The sequence below is a fragment of the Belonocnema kinseyi genome, chromosome 10, assembly GCF_010883055.1.
Source record: "Belonocnema kinseyi isolate 2016_QV_RU_SX_M_011 chromosome 10, B_treatae_v1, whole genome shotgun sequence".
NCBI classification, from domain to species: Eukaryota; Metazoa; Arthropoda; class Insecta; order Hymenoptera; family Cynipidae; genus Belonocnema; species Belonocnema kinseyi.
In genome coordinates, this window is record NC_046666.1 from 20,188,140 (window position 1) to 20,209,159 (window position 21,020).

Here is a 21,020-nt window from a genome sequence, read left to right on the forward strand (position 1 = left end):
CGACGTTTTAGGCACACAATGGCGACACGTACGACGTCTCGCTTGAGCCAAGAAGATTAATGCGCGACGGATAGTCGTTCATCCTTCCACGCGTTGATAGTGAACGCGGCTTAATCGTTGCAAATCACGAGCGAGACTTACCCCTTTCACCCTGCAAATTACCCTCATCACCCTTCCTGTCGCATTAGACCTTCAATTCTCTATTTTCGGCCACCTGTCAACGCCAAAATTATTTAGAGCCGCAATGATGACATGATTAATTTTTCAGTTGACAAAAATCCCTGAACAGAGGTTGATAACAAAAAAAAAAAAAAAATAATAATAATAATAATAATAAGTTTTAAAGTACTTAAATATTTTGTCAAATTTTGTCTTGGATTATTAATTTTGGAAATTCATTAGCAATTTAGCTGACAATTTTGGTAGAACCTACTTTAAGAGGCGCCATCTGCTCTCGTCAGTCAAATTGAATTCGGTTTGCATGCCAATCTAGAAACCTGTGTACAACGAGTCAAACTTCAAAGATCTAATTTCTCCACCAAAGCAATCTCGAAACTAACGTCAATCATTTTCAGGTAGGCTTTCGGAACTTTACTGATTTGTCTGTTCTAACAAAATATTTAAATTATTTCTAAATTTATATTTTTCATTGAATTCATATATATTAATAAATTACAAAAATTATTCAAAATAACTTATTCCAACATTAAAAATAAGGATTAGTTCAATCGAAATACTCACTATATTAGTGAATTTTACTGATTAGGTCATTCAAAATGATTAACGAAGCAATAAGTCACAGCTTAGAAATTTTAGATTATTTTAAATTATTGATTCGTTCAGTGGACGTTACTGATTAGATTAATTCATTTTTATTAATAAAAAAAATTTTTCTTGGTTAAAAATTCATCTTCCTGGTCAAATTTAAGTGTTTTTTATTTCAAGTAAAATACTTTTTGGTTGAAAATTCAACTGTTTGTGTTAAAATGTCACGTATTTTTGTTAACATTTCGCATTCATTAGCAGAAGACCAATATTTTTGGTAAAAAATTGATCTTGTTAGTGAAAACTTAATTATATTATTCCAAATTTGTTATTTTTTTGGAAAAAAATAAATTTTGCTGATTGAAAATTCAAAGATTACATTTTTTAATGAAAGTAAACCTTTTTTGTTGTTAAAAATGTATCTATTTTGTTCAATATTCGTCTTTTTTGGTTAAATTTAACAGTTTTTTATTGAAAATTATAATAGTTTTTGATCGGTTAAAAATGCAACTACTTGGTTGAAAGATTTTGTTCAAAATTCATTTTTTTTTAAAATTAAGATTCATATTTTTTGAACAAAATCGTCGAATTTCAACAAAATACAAGAATTTTCAACTAAAAAAAAGATACAGTTTCAAACACAAATCGAAAAGTTAGCTTTTCAGGGAAAAAAATAATTATCAGTAAAAATTAATTTTTAACAGCAAAAAAAAACAATTTCAAATAAAACAGTCAAATTTTCAATCAGAAATGAATTTTCAACATTTTACAAAATTATCTTTTGACGAGTATTTCGACTTCAAATTTAACTAAAAACGAAAAATTGTCAACCAAAAGTCGAATTTTCTACAAAGACATTACTTTTCAACTTTTTTTTTAATGCAAATATTTCATCTTTTTGAGTTGAAAAATTAAACTATGTGTTTGAAAATTTAATATTTAAGTAAAAATTCCCCTATTTTGTTTAAAATTCATTTCTTGGCATTGGAAAATTCTCAAATTTGGTTGCAGATTTGTCTTTTTAGTCGAAAATTCATCTTCTTGGTTGAAAAATCATCTTTTTTGCTTAAAAATTGAATTACTTAATTGAAAGCCGAACTCCATTGTTAAAAACTAATTTTGATGGTTCATTTTGTTAATTGATAAATTAACTATTCGAATTAGGGTTGAAAGCTCATATGTTTTAACTGTAAATTCAACAATTTGTTTGAAAATGCCTCATTTTAGTTAAAAATTCGCCTTGCTTGGTTGTAAATTCATATTTTTTATTAAAAAATCATATTTTTCATTAAAAATTCATATTTTTTAAATGAAAATTTGACTCCACCGTTCAAGATTATACATTTTACACCGTTTCAAATTATAATGCATAATACTGCGCAATATACTCGACTGAGAACTCGCGCAATGCGGCCCTTCCGGGACGAGAGTCTCGAACGTCTCTCGTCCTGCCTCCTACGTCTGAATAACCTGAATAATATAAAATTGACTTCGAATTACAGGATGGCAGTTTTAATCGAAGAAAAAAATCCCGTTCATTTTCCGGTTCGCAAACATTTTTCACGGTCAATGAAATTTAAAAAATCGAACTTTATTCTCAACATTTTTCCATTTAAAGTGGAACTCTTAAATAAAAAATTTTTCAATTTGAAGTTTAAAAGTTTTTCAATAAAAAAATATGTATTCAAATGCTCAATAATTTACACGCACAACATAGACGTTACTAACACTTTTCAATTGTACAATTTTAAATTGAATGCAGATGAACTGCAAAATTTAAAACTTTTATAAATTATAGAATTCAAAGATTCAGATTAAGTTCTAAAAATATAAATCCACGTTAATATTTTCAGAACTATAACATTAAAAATTGAAAAATAATTTTTTTAACTGAACAGTTCTTAAATTAGAAGTTAAATTATTTTTATTTTAAATAGCCTAGGCATCCTTGAAAAGCTTTAAAATTTCAATTGGAAATCTTTTCAATTTACAGGAATTTCCATAAATTGTAGTAAAAATTCGATTAACTTAAAAATATAGTCAGAAGTTCTGAAAAACAGTTACACCCTTCGTTTAAATTACTTGAATAAGTTCAAGATTTAAATTAATTTTGAATCTTTTCTAAACTTATAAATATCTCTTAAAATTACTTTAATTTTTTCTACAAATAATAAGTGTTCAATTCTTATTCAAACATGAAAATTTAACAATTTCACTTACAAATTATGCATTTTTAAATATAATAATTAAAATTGTAACGTAAAAAGTTTTAAAGTTCTTCGAAATTCTAGAGATTCAAAGCTTTCTATCTAAAACAATTAAGTATAAAATTAAAAAATTTCAAATTAAATCGGTTAAGAATTGAATAATTTAAATTGGAATAATATTTTTACCTTAATAAAAGCATTTAATTACGACTATATTATTATGGAGTTATTTTAAAGTTAAAAACAGTTTATAAAGCTTCAACCCTACGTGTACATTTTTGAATAGCTGAACAAAATTAATAAAATAATATATTATTAAATTTACTTATTAAATTTAATGTAAAAATAATATAAAGGAAGAACTAGAACATTTAAATAAAATTATTTTATTGATAAATCATTAACATTTTTATTTAAAAATAAAATTATCGGAATAAATAATATAATATTAATTTCAATTCTTATTAAGACTTTCGAATTAAGACAGTCACAATTGTCAAATTTTTAACGGATTTAGAATCATTTTTTCAAATCAATTATTCTTCAGTTTTTTTATACTTAAAATACAGATACATTTTAAAAAGAATTTACTTATTTATATTTAAACTAGATAAAATAAAAATGTTTTTTATTCAAAATTTTCAACTTGTTTAAATCTTCAAGACTGCACTTTAATTATTTTTAAAAAACTGTTGAAAATGGACTTGGGCAGATTTTTCTTCTGAAAATTCCCGGCCATTTCCCAGTTTCCGGGTCTAGAGGCCGCCCTGATTCAGTACCTTTTGACTGGTGCAAATTTAGTGCAGAAAATTCGTCACGCTCTTTTAATTTCTAAAATGTTAGAAATGGACTCTCCTTTATCGACCATAACAATTTATATTGGGCAATAAGTACTTTCTACTAATGTTCAACGAGTCGAAAGCAGTGGAGGAGTTCAGAGAGTGCAATGGAAAAACCTCTTACTCTCGCTATTGAGTTGCACACTAGTTCTTCGAATTATTTCAATCTGCAGGCTACATTGGCTTTTATGGAGTCACCTACGCGCCATAAAGACCCGAGACAGACGGCTTTTTTAACTTCCGGTCAAACCTTGAGTTACATTACTAGCAAAATTGAAGTTTTTAATTAATTCCCTACAACAAGAAATTAAGATCGCAGACCTCCAATTTATTTGAAAAATTCAAAATAATGTCAATAGAATGTAACTGAAGTTTCCAAAGTTTATCTGAAACGAAAAATAAACAAATATAAAAGTGTCCTTACTTAAAATCTTAGACATGGAGAGAGTACATTTTGATTGTGAATAGTTGCAAAAAAATTGCATTCCCCTAACCGCCGAAGAACAAAGCCATTTTCAACCCCAAAACCTCAAAATCGATTTAAGAATTCTAAAATTTGTTGCAAGTTTCTTACATGAAATATAAAACACGAATATTGCAGATTTTGATAAAAAAATATTTGTACAAAAAGTTTCATTTCCCTAGCTGCCGGGAAACGCAGTCTTTTTCAACCCATAATACTCAAAAATCAAATAAAAAATTCTAAAATCTTTTCGAAGTTTCTTACCTAAAATATAAAACATGAATGTTATAGATTTTGATCATAAATATTTATAAAAAAAAGTTTCATTCGCCTATCTGCTGGGAACGCTGCCGTTTTCAACCCCTAAGCCTCAAAAATTCTAAAATCTGTTCCAATTTTTATAAGTAAAAAACAAAACATAAATGTTATCGATTTTGATAACAAATATTTATAAAAAAAGTTTCATCCCCATAGCTTTCAGGGAACGCAATAGGTCTTAGCCATTATTTCTAAAAAAAAAACGAAGCAATTTCTTTAAAATCTGTTCTCAGTTTCTTATTTAATATCTGAGATATGAATATTGTACCGATATTTCGATGGTAAATATTGTTTCGTGTTCAACCCCCAAACTTGAAAAATCGATTAAATACTTCTAAAATATCTTCCATATTAGTCACCTACAATTTCCAAGAAAGCTGAATCCACGGTATCTGAGGGGATGACACTTTTTTTACAAATATCTTTCATCAAAATTTACAATATTTATGTTTTATATTTTAGGTAAGAAAATGGGAACAGATTTTACGATTTTTCAATTTATTTGTGAAGATTAGTGGATTGTGAACGGCAACATTCTCCGGTAGCTAAGGGGAAGAAACTTTTTATACAAATATCTTTTATCAAAATTTAAAATATTTATGTTTTATATTTTAGGTAAGAAACTCAGAACAGATTTAGGATTTTTTAATCCGTTTTTGAGGCTTTGGGGTTGGAAACGGCAGCATTTCCCGGCATCTAGGGGGATGCTACTTCTCTCACAAATATCTTTTATCAAAATATACAATAGTTAGGTTTTATATTTTAGGTAAGAAAATTGGAACAGATTTCAGAATTTTTAAATTTAATTTTCAAGATTAGGGGTTTCGAAACGGCAGCGTTTCCAGGCATCTAGGGGGATGGTATTTCTTTTATAAATATGTTTTATCAAGAACTACAATATTCAAGTTTTATATTTTAGGTAAGAAAATTGGGACAGTTTTTAGAATTTTTAAATTTATTTTTGAAGATTAGATGTTGGAAACGGCAGCATTACCCGGTAGCTAAGTAAATAAAACTGTTTTTGAAAATATCTATCATCAAGATTTAAAATATTTATGTTTTATATTTTAGGTTAGAAAATGGGAACAGATTTTAGGATTTTTAAATTTATTTTTGAAGATTAGGGGTTGGAAACAGCAGCATTCCCCGCTAGCTATAGGAATGAAACTTTTTTTTACAAATATTTTAAATCAAAATTTATAATAGTTAGGTTTTATATTTTAGGTAAGAAAATTGGAACAGATTTCAGAGTTTTTAAATTTATTTTCGAAGATTAGGGGTTGGAAACGGCAGCATTACCTCGTAGCTAAGTAAATAAAACTGTTTTGAAAAATATCTATTATCAAGATTTAAAATATTTATGTTTTATATTGTAGGTTTTAAAATGGGAACAGATATTAGGATTTTTAAATTTTTTTCAAGGTTAGTGGTTGGAAACAGCAACATTCCCCGCTAGCTATAGGGATGAAACTTTTTTTACAAATATCTTTCATCAAAATTTACAATAGTTAGGTTTTATATTTTAGGTAAGAAAATTCGAACAGATTTCAGAATTTTTAAATTTAATTTTCAAGATTAGGGGTTTCGAAACGGCAGCGTTTCCAGGCATCTAGGGGGATGGTATTTCTTTTATAAATATGTTTTATCAAGAACTACAATATTCAAGTTTTATATTTTAGGTAAGAAAATTGGGACAGTTTTTAGAATTTTTAAATTTATTTTTGAAGATTAGATGTTGGAAACGGCAGCATTACCCGGTAGCTAAGTAAATAAAACTGTTTTTGAAAATATCTATCATCAAGATTTAAAATATTTATGTTTTATATTTTAGGTTAGAAAATGGAAACAGATTTTAGGATTTTTAAATTTATTTTTGAAGATTAGGGGTTGGAAACAGCAGCATTCCCCGCTAGCTATAGGAATGAAACTTTTTTTACAAATATTTTAAATCAAAATTTACAATAGTTAGGTTTTATATTTTAGGTAAGAAAATTGGAACAGATTTCAGAGTTTTTAAATTTAATTTTGAAGATTAGGGGTTGGAAACAGCAGCGTTTCCCGGCATCTAGGGGGATGGTATTTATGGTATAAATATGTTTCATCAAAAACTACAATATTCAAGTTTTATATTTTAGGTAAGAAACTTGGAACAGTTTTTAGAATTTTTAAATTTATTTCTGAAGATTAGGGGTTGCAAACAGTAGCATTCCCCGGTAGCTACGGGGATGGAACTTTTTTTACAAATATCTTTCATCAAAATTTACAATATTTATTTCATATTTTACGTAAGAAATTGGGAACAGATTTGAGGATGTTTCAATTTATTTTTGAAGATTAGGGGGTTGGAAACGGCAGCATTCCCCGGTAGCTAAGGGGATGAAACTTTTTTTTACAAACACCTTTCATCAAAATTTACAATATTTATGTTTTATATTTTTGGTTAGAAAATGGGAACAGATTTTAGAATTTTTTAATCCATTCTTGAGGCTTTGGGATTGGAAACGGCCGCATTTCCCGGCATCTAGGGGGATCATACTTCTTTCACAAATATGTTTCAACAAAATGTACAATGTTCAAGTTTTATGTTTTAGGTAAGACACTTAGAACAGATTTTAGAATTTTTTAATTTATTTTCAAGATTAGGGGTTGGAAACGGCAACATTCTCCGGCAGATAAGGGGGATGAAACTTTTTTTACAAATATCTTTCATCAAAATTTACAATAGTTAGGTTTTATATTTTAGGTAAGAAACTGGGAACAGTTTTTAGGATTTTTCAATTTATTTTTGAAGATTAGGGGGTTGTAAACGGCAGCATCCGCCGGTAGCCAAGGGAAAGAAACTTTTTATACAAATATCTTTCGTCAAAATTTAAAATGTTTATGTTTTATATTTTAGGTAAGAAACTTGGAGCAGTTTTTAGAAATTTTAAATTTATTTTTGAAGATTAGGGGTTGGAAACGGCAGCATTCCTCGGCAGCTTAGGGGATGAAACTTTTTTAACAAACATCTTCCATCAAAATTTATAATATTTATGTTTTATATTTTAGGTAAGAAAATGAGAACTGATTTTAGAACTTTTTAAACCATTTTTGAGGCTGTTGGGTTGGAAACGGCAGCGATTTCCGGCATCTAAGGAGATGATACTTCTTTCACAAATATGGTCCATCAAAATCTACAATATTCAAGTTTTATATTTTAGGTAAGAAACTTGGACCAGTTTTTAGAATTTTAAAAATTATTTTTGAGGCTTAGGGGTTGAAAACAGCTTTTATTTTTCGTTTCCTATAAACGTTCGGAACTTCAGTTCAATAAAGCAGTTTTGAAAAATAGATCTGATGAAAACATAGGTCCAGTCAAATAAATTCTCCCTGAATTGAAAAGTTTTACAAGTCGAACGATAAAAATATTATATTCTTGTTATTCTCGACATAGAATTATTAAAATTCATCTCTCACTCAAAAATGAGAGTTTCTCGTTTGCTTCACGTTCCTGAAGTTTTAAGATCTGTATGAAATTACAATCCTAAAATTCAGGAATCAGTACGAATCATCGAAAGTCGACGAAATAGCCAAGCACTAGCCACAATCCGTGGAACCGTTAAAGTTTATGGTTCCGAAGATTCAACACGACGCCATAAAAGACCAAGTACTTGAGGATTTTTCAATATCTCCCGGATCCTTCGACTGTGAAGTCTTTACGATTATCCTTGGAATAATACACAATAAAGCCTTACCAAATGTTGAATAAAATTTTTTTTTTCCTATTCAGATATTATTTTTTCTAATTCTTCAGGACAATCACTCTTAGAGAGAGTTTACTAGACTAATCCCCAACCTTTCTTCCAACTTCCACCCCATGAAACGAAATGATTCATCCGCACATCGATGAGAGATCAGAACCCTCTGATTTTGATATTTACTGACAAAGCGATTCATCCAAATGCGAAAATGAAAAGAAAACTTGAGGAAAAATCAATCATGGTCACTTGAAAGGGATATAAAGTTGTGAGGAACCGCAGTAAACAGACTAAATATACACAGAGCAATGATTTTATTGGGGTGCCCGGACTACGCAAGAAGATGAAAGGGAAAGTTCCTCTAAAAAGTGTTCCTAGCGGGGTGTTGGCTACTAATTACACTGTGGCGATACGCACTATTTACTTACAGTAAATACGATGCGCAGCAAACCATGTCCACTGTGAAAGCTTTGGCTTACCTGAAACAAAGAAGAAAAATTTACGTTAGACAAATTGCACTTTTTAATTTTATTTTAACCCTTAAAGTGCATTGTGGGTATCAGATACCCCAAGCAATATTCAAACTCTTATAAAACATACTTCATTCGAAAAAATTGAGTAAGTGCCGACATCTGGCCTTAGTTGGAGGCACTAACTGTAAGTAAAGTCGTTTAGCATACTGCGTCAAGCGTCAGTCTACAAGCAGCAGCTGCTGAAAGAGAAGGTAAAAAAATCGTGGGTATGTAACACCCAGTGTGCACTTAGTGTGCAGTCTCTTTTTTCAATTTCTTGTATTTTTATATTATTACATATCAAAGTTCTTTAATTTTTATAATAATAAACTGATTTAAAAACAAAAAAACTGATTCATCATTTTATCATAAAATTGACTTTTCAACTGTGTAAATAAACATCTTTTTTGAAAGCACCCATGTTGCATATTTTTTTTTTTATGAAAGTACACTATTTCAAAAGTAGTCATAAATTTTCAGGTTAAAATAATTAAAATTGCGTTAGTTACCAATACGTTAGTTACACTTGAAATAAATAAATGGCTATAAAATAAATTGTACCTTATAAAAGACACCTTTAACTATATCGGATAATTTTATTGTGAAATATTATTCAATAGGGGTTAAGCAATGCATGATTAAATACGCTGGGGTGTTGAACACCCACGATGCACTTCACCGCGATTTTTACCATTTATGCACTTTGAGGGTTAAATGACTACAAGACTTTAGATATCGAAAATGGTCTCAATAGTGGCATAAATTTCGAAAAATAGTATAGTACAGGTCTCACAGTATCTATGTGTTAAAATATAGGGACCAAAGGTACTTTTTGTTACAAAAAATTCAAATATCTTCCAATCTTTGAAACCCTACTCATTTCTAACACAAGAAGTAATTAATGAATGAAAAACAATTAAAGTTACATTCAAATAAATGTGGAAAGTGTTAAAAAATCAAGAAATTTAAAAAAAAATGCGTTGAAATATTTCAAACCCTTTTATCACTTTAGGGACCTTTAATAGCAAAATAGTGGCATAACATTTTTTAAATAATGAACTTTAATGTATAGAATTCCTGAAAATAAAACAAAGAATCCAAAGACAGATTTGGACAACCATGATAAAATGTTCGTATTGGAATTGGAAAAAGGATCTTCTTTTATCACAATCCGCAGCGGAACCTTCTCCAAGTTTCATGAAATTTTGTTTACTCTTAATAAGAAACCTCGGGTATGTAATCTCAAGAGAATGGTTTTTTTTTCTAATCGGAAAATTAAATTTTTTCATCGCAATCCGCAGCGTAATCTGTCCTAAATTCTATAAAATTTTGTTTTCTGATATTAAAAAATCTCGAGCATGAATTCTCGGGAGAATGTTCTTTTGTCTAACCTGAAAATTGCATTTTGTATCACAATCTGCAGCGGAACCTGTTTCAGCTACCATGAAATTTTGTTTCCCCTATTGAAAAACCTTCAGTATGAAATCTCAGGAGCATTTTTTTTCTAAGCTAAAAGTTGAATTTTTCATCGCAATCCGCAGCGTAATCTACTCCAACTTTTACAACATTTTGTTTAACCGTATTCAGAAATCTCGGGAAAATGTTTTTTTTTTCTTAATTGAAAATTGAAATTTGTATCGCAATCCGCAGAGTAATCTGTTCCAGCATCCATGAAATTTTAATTTACACTTATAAAAAACCTCCGGTATGAAATCTCAAAAGCGTGTTTCTTTTTTTCTAAATTGAAAATTGCATTTTCTGGGTTTCCAACGATTTTTAGGAACGAAATTAAAGGTCTTTTACAGGTTTTCCAGGCTAAGAAGTAAAGTTTTTTCAGCTCTCCTTTTTTAACATCAAATATAAAATAATAATTTGTTATAGATGCAAAAAAGAGCAATTTCATTTTTTATTGGCCAACAATTTTTTAAGAAATCAGAAACATAAATAAAGAAATTCTTAATTTTTTGAGAACATAAGTCTATCCGTTGAAATATTTTGAAGCGCCTAAAATCTTTCTGAAATCTTGAAATTTCTATGAAATTTTCTGGAATCTTTTTAAATGATTTTAATAAAATTTGAAATCCTTGAAATCTTTTAAATCTTTGTGACAAATTTTTTAAATCTTTTGAAATCTTCTCAAATTTGTTGAAATGTTTTTAAATAGTATGACATTTTTCAAATATTTGTGAAATCTTTCGTAATCTTTTGAAATCAGTGTAATATTTGAAATCTGGTGTACTGTACTCGGTTTTAAATCTTTTTAATACTTGTATTCTTTTGAAATTTTTATGAAACCTTGGAAATTTTGGGAAATCTTTATAACAAATCTTTTGTATTTATTTGTAATCATTAAAATATTTTCAATCAGTGTAAAATCTTTGGAAATCCTAGAAATCTGGTTTAGAAACTTTTTAAAATATTGAAAATCTTTCAAATCTTTTGAAAGATTTAAAATCTTTGTAAATATTCTAAATGTTTTACAATCTTTAAATGCTGCTCCACTGAACCCCTTTTTAAATATTTTAAATCCTTTAAATCTTCTAAAAACATCGTTAAATTATTGTGAAATATATAAAATCTGATGCACACGCCTTTTTAAAATCTTTGAAATCCGTGAAATCATTGTAAAATGTTAAAAATTATTTTAAATATTTTTAAAGTTTTGAAATATTTTTAAAACTTTTGAAATCTTTACTAATGTACTAACATCGAAATTGCCAACAAATAAATTTTATAATTTGTGAGTTGAATTCCACAAAAAAAGTCTATTCATTGAAAATTATAAAATAAGAATAAAAGTTTAAACAAAAATGCCAGAAATCTCTTTATTTATTCAATAACGAGTAGAAGATAAATTATATCTTGATAAATAAAAAAGTACTTTTCGCCTTTATAACTGTTTTCAATATTTCCTGATTTTCAAGGATAACAAAAATTCCAAGAAAATCCCAGGTTTACAAGGTCGCTGGACATCCTGATTTTGTCGCAATCCGCTGCGCAACCTGCACCAACTTTAGGTTACTGTAACTCTCCGATTGTCAACTTCCGCATCCATCTTCTTGAATCAGGATAACTTTTTTTCTAATTAGTTCAAATGATTGTGAGATTTAAAATAAAATCTAATAAGTCTGGATCTATAAAAATCGTGGTGAAAGGCTTCAGATGGAAGAAAAGAACGAAGCGAGGTAAATTGCAACCTCAGAAAATATAGTAGTCTCCTTAGTCGACTCTCGAGAAGCATCTTTTTTCCGTGGAAGATCTGTAAGGGATTATTAGCTACCTTCTGCTTTTCGATCCCACAATGGAATATGATTTAATGTAGCTGAAATCCAGTGAGGCAGGATTGAACGCTTTAGATATACTCGAGCGGATTGCAATTACGCGGACCCGGACGCGAACGTGGCAAGGAAGAGTCAATCTGAAATTCCATTTGCCTTTATTATACGCGAATGTTCGGTCGGCCGTACATGGCCGATTTACGCCGGGCGCCAAATGACGACAGGTGCTGCCCTCCCAATCGAAAGTTCACCCTCGTACTTGTCCGCGTCCGCGTCACGCATCTGATTTAAAATTTATATCACGACGATAATAATTGTGACTGCGTCTGGCACATTGGCCAATGCAGTAATCACAGTACCAATTGTCGCCAAAAAAAGGTGAATAGCTGAATTTTTTTCTAAAATAGGTGGCAAATAACTGATAAAAAAATGTTAAATAAGAGAAACAAACACGTTGTAATTTGTTGTAAACCGGGAGATGACCGGCAATTTTTTTCTTCGATTAAAACGGACACCCTGAAAAATGGAGTATTTACATTTCCAAACAAAAAAGATAAATTTTCAACAAAGAAGTTGCATTTTTAACCAAAAACTCAGAAAGAGATAAAGTTTCTACCAAAAACTGAATTTTCTACATAGAAAAATTTTTCTGCCAAGAATGAAAAATAATGGTAACCAAATTGTTGAATTTTCAACAAAAAATATTAATGTTTATAAAAAAATGTTATAGTTGATATTTCCATAACAAAATTTTAATTAAAAACAAAAAACAGTTTGTTGAATTTTCAAGCCAAAAAGCCTAATTCTCTATACGACAATTTAATTTTGAAAACGAAAACATAAAATAACAACAAAAAAGTTTATTTGCAATTAATCAGTTGACTTTTTTAACAAAATATTTCAATTTGCAGTTAATAAAACATTTTTACAACAAAAAGAATTGTTAATTTTATTTTTTAACCAAAAAAAAACGAACTTACAACTAATATTAAAAAAAAGTCATATTTTGAGTTGAAAATTCGTCTTCCTGGCTACAAAATTAAACTGGCTTGTAAAATTTTCATGTTTTCAAATTAAAAATTAAAAATTATGCTTGAAAATGCAACTCGTCCTGGTTGAAGTTTAATCTCCTGCGTTTGTAATTTTGAATAAAATGTTACTTTTTCAATGCAAAAAAGTGACAAAAGATGAGAAACCCCAAAATAGGAGAAAAAGGTGACAAATTCCTTAAAAAAAGGTGACAAATTGTGAGAAAATTGAAAATAGGTGACAAAAGGTGACAACATTGAAAATAGGTGACAAAAGGTGACAACATTGAAAATAGGTGACAAAAGGTGACAACATTGAAAATAGGTGACAAAAGGTGACAACACTGAAAATAGGTGACGAAAGGTGACAACATTGAAAATAGGTGACAAAAGGTGACAACATTGAAAATAGGTGACAAAAGGTGACAACACTGAAAATAGGTGACAATAGGTGACAATCTGTGATGATTGTCAATGCCAACGGAATTATTCGCCGCTGCTCGGGTGAATTTACGCTCGTCGCGGTGCCGTGACGCGCTGCGCAATTTGGTCGACCACCATTATTCGAACACACCGACGCTGTCGCGAAATAAAGGATTTATCACCCGCCACCTTGTTCTCTTCGCGCATGATTTACACCTGTCCTATACACTACTGCGCTTTATAGTTTCCGTAGTAAAAAAAATCAAGGAAGGAAGTTTATACTGCGGGTGTTTATTGCCGGGCTGGGATATAAAGGGAATTTCATTTTTGAATTTCATGGTAGAGTTTTACACAAATACATACATCACTTTTTAAGCTTCTTAGGTATCAGAAGAAAATTCCGGGACATTTCCCTGGTGATTCAAATTCTCAAATTTAAGACTTTAAAACTCTAAAAGACATTTGAAGTGTTCAGGAAAGAATTTTCCAATTTTAATTTATAAGAAAATTTAAATTGATTTGAATTTTTAAACAAATTGTTAAATTTTCAACCAAATATTGGAATTTTAAATTCCGAAAAGTTGAATTTTTAGCAAAAAGATGAATTCTCAACGTAAAATAAATTTGTTAATATTTTAACAAGAAGATAACGAATTTTCCATAACAGTTCAATTTTTAAACAAATACTCGAATTTTCAAAAAAATAATTAAATTTTCAAAAAATTAGTCAAATTTTTAACCAGAGTTAAATTTTATACACCTACAAAGATAAATTCTGAACCAAAAAATTAATTTTTAACCAAGAAAATTCATTTGATATAAAAAAGACGAATTATCAACAAAATACACGAATTTTTCACTGAAAAGATATGCTTTTGAACTAGAAAAGACAATCTCTCAACCGAAAATGGAAAGGTTAAATTTTCAGTGAAAAAATTAATTATGAGTAAAAAATTAATCTTTAACAAAAAAAAATATTTTCCAGAAAATGGTAAAATTTTCAACCAAAGAAATGAAATTTTAATCAAAAACATCAATTTTTAACCAATGAGATCAATTTTCTGCCAAATAGTGGAATTTTCAAATAAATTTTCAGCTTAAAATAGAAGAGTTAAAGTTACAGTAAGAAATTCATTTTTGTTCAAATAAAGTGAGTTTTTTACAAAGCAGTGTAATTTTTAACAAAACAGAGGAATTCTTAACCGAAAAGATTAAATTTCTACCAAAAAGAGGAATTCTCAATTGCAAAAACAAATTTTCAACAATTTTCAAAATTATTTTCTAAAAAACTAATTGAACTTTCATTGCAACCAGAAATGAAAATTTTTAAACAAAAAGGAAAATTTTGTTATAAAAAGGCGACCTTTTAACAAAATATTTTTATTTCCCATCAAAAAGACGAATTTTTAACAAATAATGATTTTTCAGTCAAGGAATAAAAAAATGTTCATTCAAATTATTATACTTTTAAGCCAAAAGACGATTTTTCCGTAAAAAAGTTGCATTTTAAAACGAAAAAATGAATATTCAATAAAAATTTAATTTTTAGTTAAAGAAATTAAGTTTGAACCGAATAGAAAAGAGTTTTCAATAACGGAGTTAAACTTTCAATAAACGAGATGAATCGTAAACTTAAATGACGAATCTTCAATTAGAATAGCTGAATTTTTAATTTAAAAAAATTAATTTTTAACACAAAAAAAGAGATTTTCAAGAAAATGGTAAAATTTTCAACCAAAGAAATGAAATTTTAACTAAAAACATCAATTTTTAACCAAAGAGATCAATTTCCTCCCGAATAGTTGAATTTTCAACTAAATTTTCAACTTAAAACAGAAGTTATATTTACAGTAAAAAATTCATTTTTGATCAAATAAAGTGAATGTTTTACAAAGTAACAAAACAGATAAATTCTTAACCGAAATATTAAATTTCTACCAAAAAGAGGACAAACTATTCAACTTTCATTCAAATTATTGTGCTTATAAGCCAAAAGACGATTTTTCTGTAAAAAAGTTGAATTTTCAAACTAAAAATATGAATATTCAATAAAAAGTTCATTTTTACTTAAAAAAATTAATTTTGAACCGAATAGAGAAGAGTTTTCAATAAAGTAGTTAAACTTTCAATAAACGAGATGAATTATAAACTTAAATGATAACTCTTCAATTGGAATAGCTGAATTTTTAATTTTAAAAATTAATTTTCAAAAACGAAACGAATTTTTTAATAAAAACATTTTTAACTAAAAACATTAGGTTTTAAACCAAAGACAAATTTTCAAAAAAAAAGAGTTGAATTTCAACAAAAAAGTTAATTTTGTTCTAAAATAGTCCAATTTTCAAACCAGGAAAGACTTTTATTAAAAATTGTTACATTTGCAACCAAATAATAATTTTTCAACTAAAAATATAATGGGAGAAAGCAACTGAAAAACATAAATAGAAATAGAAATACAAAAAAAAATATTATATCAGGATGGACGCAAACTTCATGTTCAAAATTTCTTTACTGTTCCCTTATAATTAATATTCCAAGACCAGAATTTTGATATTGTAACATCTTGAACGTACAATCTTTCGTGAACGGAATAAAACAATTTCCATTTAAAATACAAAAAATCTTACAGAAAGTCCCTGACTTTATCAATATTTTTTTTTCAAAATCTCTGACGAAATATTTTTCCCAATTCTATTTTATCCATAAATATTCTGCCAACAGCAATAAAAAATGCACTATGATTTTGTTTTAGTAAATATATTATTTCTAATATAAATTAACAAACTTTTAGCCATTTTTATAGTTTAAAAATTCATCAATAAAAAAATTCGTTTATTTGAAGGTTCAGAACTTCAAGCACATTGGCAAATGGGTGACCAATGTAAAACAACAATTCAGCTAATTTAGAGCAAAAACACGTCCACTATCAATTATAGAACATGATTAATATGATTATGGAACGAGTGGAAGGTGAAAACGGGGGGTTATTTTAGAGCAGAAACTGGAGGAGATCTGTCAGCACTAGATTGATGTGTGTCACTGTTTCGAGAATAGGCGAACTAGTTAGTGCAGTGCCACGTCTATCAACATAAACCCTAGTTAGCGCTGGGGTATGAGGTCCATGTTAAGCCGGGAGTTAATCGTTTGTTTGGCTCTCTATATTTACTGCATTGTCGCAAGCAACACGTCAGTCTAAGGTAAACAAACTCAAGAGTATCAAAATGTAGATAGACTTTCTCAGCAAAATACCCCGATTATCCATGCAATTATAATGCATTCTGCAATTCTATAACTCATGGCCCTTTTTTTCTTTTCACGCCTTAAGAGACTTCTGTCATTCAAAACGCTGTTATCAGCAGCTACAAGTCAAAATTGTGTCCTATGATGCCTGCTAAAAGTAGTAATAGAAAGGAAATGCGTTCTGCATTTTTCTAACCCATGGCCCGTTTTTATTTTCAGACCCTAACAAGCATTTCTCGTTCGAAATACGTTTATCAGCAGCTACAAGACAAAATTCTGTCACATGGTGTCTGCTAAAAGTAGTAATAGAAAGGAAATGCGTTCTGAATTTTTCTAACCCATGGCCCTTTTTTATTTTCATGTCCTAACCAGTATTTCTCGTTCGAAATACGCTTATCAACAGCTGCAAGTGAAACTGCTTCGATTAATCTAGTATTATCAGAACTATTGCTAGAGATTGATCAGCAACGTGGGATTGATCAGCAACTACCTTTCCCCACTGAGTGGGGAATTAAGAATTATTTTAGATCAAAACGTGGATTAATAAGGCCTTGTACGACTTTCTAAACAAAAGGCCCCCGATTATCTTCAATTACAACGCGCTTTGCATCTCTCTAACGGTTAGAGAAATGCAGAACGCGTTGCTGGAGGGCCATGGGTTAGAGTCTAGCCCATGGCCCTTTTTTCTTTGCCGACCCTAAGGAGACTTTCTCATTCAAAACACGTTTATCAACAACTACATGTAAGAATTTTTTTTCACATGGTGGCAGTAGAAAAGAAATGGACTTCTGACATAAAAAATAAAGTCGAGGACCATTCCCCGAAATTTCTCGAACTTTTTTTCAATTCATTAAATATATATAATCAGAATTATAATTCTTCTGGCAAATTCCTTATACCAGGTCTAAATTCTAATTTTTTTCGAAAATGCTTTGAACCAATTCAGAATTAAACTGCTTCCATTGAAATAATAATATTCTCAAGGTTAAATAATATTAATAATAATACACGTACCAAGTCCGACGACAAATACAGAAAGCATCAAAATATTAATTTGTTACTCTGTTTTCAAATTTTTTCCCATATTTCGATAAAACGGGATTTTGAATTTGAACTTGATTTATAAAATCAACTAAAAATTCAATTGGTAATTAGTGGATTCAGTCACATAAGCCATCATCGATTTTTTTGTTTACTAGACAAAATATAGATTGCCAAAGATTTCCATGGAAAATTTGTTTTGTTGACAGTAGTTGTATTATTTTTTCTCCTAGAGACACTTTTTGAATTTCTAAAATATAAATTGCACTAGTTCATCACTTTAATCTAATTAACTAAAACTCTTTTTTTTAATAGAAGCCCCCAGGGAATTAAAATTTTGAATTTCGAATTATTACCTTTATTATTTTTTTCAGGTTCCGAACAAAAATTGAATTTTTTTAAAACTTTATGCCTCAAAATCGTCTGCCCTGATTTTTATTATACTTCCTCTTTTGTTACTTCAAAAAGTCCTTTTAAAGAAAAATATACTAAACCTATATGTATTTATTACTTAAATTCATAAAATTAAAACAAAATCGGTTTTAAATGTTTGCTTACAAAATGGCATTTTGTTACTATTTAATTTAATGTGTTTTTTAAGTAACTAAAACAAGTTTTTAAACTATTTCAATTGCAAAATACAAGTTTTATTTAGTTTATTAAGCACAAGATTTACACAAGGTTTATCGTGAAATAAAGATAAATAAGAATTTAATGATGATGAGGTTTAACTATCTCATTTATAAGTTATTTTACTCAATCGTGAAAAAAACAACTGTTTTTAATTATTTATACGCAATATAAATGTTGCAAATAACGTCGCTCAATCCTTCTTATTAGAAACCGTCAAAATTAATTATAACACTCATGAAATGCTAAAATATAATTATTTGTTGATCAAACACTGAATTACTAATTCAATGAGTAAAACTTGCACCAATTCAAAAGTTATGAATTGAAGGCTCGGAAAGCAGAATCGAACGAGCGCTCGAGCAGTAAGCAGAAGTGGGAATAATGAGCGGAAAATGCGGCGAAAGAGAAGACGGTCTTTCGTCGCTTTTTCTGCGCGTCATCCCCACTTCTACCTACTATTCCAGGCCGAGTTTATTTTTCTGCTATCCGAGCCAGTTTTCCTCCAGGATTTTTCATAACAACCAGATATAACCCGATATATAAAAAATAAGGAATTATATTTTGAATTTAAGTAATACACAAACCCTGAACCGTACTTAGATTACGTAATAACTCGAGGGGGGGGGGGGGGGGGGGGGGCGAGACACTGTGTTGCGATTTGTTACGATTTTTGCAAATTCGCAAACACTTTCTCCTGAAGATTATATTTTTAGTTATAATTTTCTTTTTTATTTGGTTGATAATTGAACAACTTCCTTAAAAAGACATACTTTTTTATTACAAATTCAACTGTTTTGTTAAAAATTCGTCTTTTTCAACTTAAATCTTTTTTGATGACAACTGTTGTTTCTAAAAAAATTTAAATTTTGTTATTAAAAATTTTATCTTTTTTACTAGAAATTTACATCTTTCTTGGATAAAAAATGCATATAGGGAAATGAAGAAATTCACGACATTTAAGAAATTCATGGAATTCAAATAATTAGCGTAATTCAGAGAATTTAAGTAATTGGCGGAATTTACGGAAATTAAAGAATTCAAAGAATTTACAGAATTCATGGGATTCTTTGAATTCACGGAATTGAATGAATTCATGGAATTAAATGAATTCACGGAATTCATGGAATTGAATGAATCCATGAAATTTACGAAATTCAAGAAATTCTTTGAAATCAAGGAAGTCACGGAATTTATGGAATTCAAGGAATTCGTGGGAGCCCATGAATTCCATACATTCTTTTAATTCATTGATTTGATTAAATTTCATGAATTCCACTAATTTCTTGAATTTTATAAAGAAGTTCAATTCCGTGAATTGCATGAATTCTGTGTATTCCATGAATTATGTCAAATCAATGAATTCCGTAATTTCCCTGAATTCCGTATACTCCATGAATTGCAGAATTTCCTTGAATTCCGTGAATTCCATGAAGTCTCGAATTCTGTAAACTCCGTGAAGTCCATTATTTCCGTAAATTTCTTTAATATTATGATTTTCTTGAGGTCCGTGAATTCTTTTGATTCGATAAATTTGTTAAAATCCGTGAATTTTTTGGATTCCGGAAATTCCGTGTTTTTTCCTGATTTTCTTGAATTCCGTGAATTCAGTAAATTCCGTAATTTCTCTGAATTCCGTAAATTCCCTGATTTTCTTTAATTTCGTGTATTTCATACATTCCTTCGATTCATTGATTTGCTTAAATTTCATGAATTTCTTGAATATCGTGAATTCCATGAATTCCACAAATTTCTTAAATTTTACGAATTAGTTCAATTCCGTGAATTGCATGAATTCTGAGAAATTCACGAATTCCGTGTATTCCACGAATTTCGTGAAATCCATGAATTCCGCTTATTCCATGAGTTTCGTGAAATCCATGAATTCCGCGTATTCCATGAGTTTCGTGAAATCCATGAATTCCGTGAATTGCAGAACTTTCGTGAATTCCATGAAGTCTCTAATTCTATCAACTCTGTGAAGTCCATTATTTCCGTAAATTTCTTAAATATTATGATTTTGTTACGTTCCGTGAATTCCTGATTTTGTTTAATTCCGTGTTTTTAATTCCGTTTGCTTAATTCCGTGAAACCCTGATTTTGTTTAATTCCGTAAATTCCATACATTTCCTGAATTCATGGAATTCGTTGAATTCGACGATTTCTGTGAATTCCGTTAATTCTGTGTATTCCGTAAATTCTGCAAATTCCGCGAATCCCTTTAATTCCGTAAATACCTTAAATTCAATGAATTCTTTGAATCTTTTGAATTCCTTCTAGTCCAGGCATTCCGTGAATTCCATGAAATCCGTAAATAACGGGCTTTATAGGAATTTTGTATTTGTTTGGAATAAGTCTTTTTTGAAATGATTTAACTTTTTTTTAATCTTTTGCTTTCGGATGTGAGCATGTCTTTTTCAATACTAACCTCCTTTCTTTATAATTGAGTGGCCAGAAACGAAAAGGGTCCGAACGCTCGAAAACGCGAAAAAGTATTGTCCGAACGTCTTGTTATATTAAAATTTCGAAATTCAAAAAA

General features: G+C 29.2%; 1 protein-coding gene across 1 annotated transcript in view; it reads right to left on the bottom strand.

Annotated features, from left to right (window-relative positions):
• The window catches only part of LOC117181782 (semaphorin-2A), a 466,531-nt gene that overhangs the window by 371,025 nt on the left and 74,486 nt on the right, over positions 1-21,020 (bottom strand). The window lies entirely within an intron of this gene.